Source organism: Fundulus heteroclitus, chromosome 11, assembly GCF_011125445.2.
Source record: "Fundulus heteroclitus isolate FHET01 chromosome 11, MU-UCD_Fhet_4.1, whole genome shotgun sequence".
Classification (NCBI taxonomy): domain Eukaryota; kingdom Metazoa; phylum Chordata; class Actinopteri; order Cyprinodontiformes; family Fundulidae; genus Fundulus; species Fundulus heteroclitus.
Window position 1 is genome coordinate 38368532 of NC_046371.1, and position 1201 is coordinate 38369732.

Below are 1201 nucleotides of genomic sequence, written 5' to 3' on the forward strand. Positions count from 1 at the left end.
GTGCCCCACACCTGCGGCTCATCGGAAGCAGAATCTGCGGCCTTCTTAAGCAGAGCTGTGACAGATGGAAGACGCCGGAGCCTTAACCAGTCGTGGTACGACAAGGCCGACCAAGTCCTGGATACCTGTTCGTGAGTCTGTTCTGGTTTTCCCGCTACATTGGATTTACTTCTGTTTTTTCCTGTTTTTGCTACAGTTTTGCGTGCTTGGATGCACATACCTGTTCCGGAGATTTTTGTGAAGAGTGATCCGTGGATTCCTTTGCTTAGTTTTTGCGCTGGCTCTCCTCCTCAAACTAGTTGGCAAATACCCAGCCGGGGTGAGACCCCCTTCCCGCATACCCACGGACGCTCGCCTGCTCAGCCCTCTGGTCACTCCATCTGTCTCTTCAGCCTGCGGTAGTTGCCCCGAGTTCCTCGCCAGACTCCATCTGCCGCCGTCCAATCAGCACCCACACATCAGAGTAGACAGTAGTACCTAGACCATAACCTCCCCAGTCCGACACTCACCGACTAAGGGTAAGCCGCGCATTATCCACAATTCGCTGTTCTCGTCATCTTCTCATTTGGTCTCTTTCCTTTACAGTCAACCCCGCCCAGACGTTCAGGCCTCGATCCCGGCGTCCAGTCATAGCTCCGTGTATTTGCTCTGTTCCTTTAATAAAAACTCTTAAACTGAGTGCTGGTCTCCCTAATACTTTCTGCATGTGGGCTAAAGTGCTAAAAAACCATGACAATAGGTAATTTTATTTAGAATATAATTGCCAATATAATTTGAAACCAACAGACAATCATTACAGCATCATTTATCTATTTTTAGTTCAGATTTTTTTATAGTTACCTACCAGTTAATTTATTGATTGTTTTTTTTTTATTCCTTTCTAGATTTAATTATATGAAGAAAAAATTGTAGCATTGGCTTTTCGACAAACAAGTAACTTGTAACGAACGGAACTGAACAGGTGGACTCAGTATTCAGGCCAACAAGCAGAATGTAGGTGTTAAAGACGTTTTATTGCGCTCAGTCTGGCAAGACAGGGACAGGCAGGCTCATTGGTCAAAATGGCAGTCCAAAAACAGGCAGAAGTACAGACAGGGATAAAGCAAGCTCGGATAATCCTAGAGCAGATTCAGGTCGGTGAAACAGTAAATCAGTCAGACAGGGCAGGAAAAACAGGTTCAGGTCAGGCTGGCTCAGAATC

The 1201-nt window shown here is 46.1% G+C and overlaps 1 long non-coding RNA gene across 1 annotated transcript; it reads left to right on the forward strand.

Annotated features, from left to right (window-relative positions):
* The first annotated feature begins 325 nt into the window (after positions 1–325).
* LOC118564476 lies at positions 326–678 on the forward strand. Its single transcript, XR_004931873.1, has 2 exons — positions 326–518; positions 586–678. It is a non-coding gene; the product is annotated as an uncharacterized LOC118564476 (long non-coding RNA).
* Positions 679–1201: the final 523 nt, after the last annotated feature.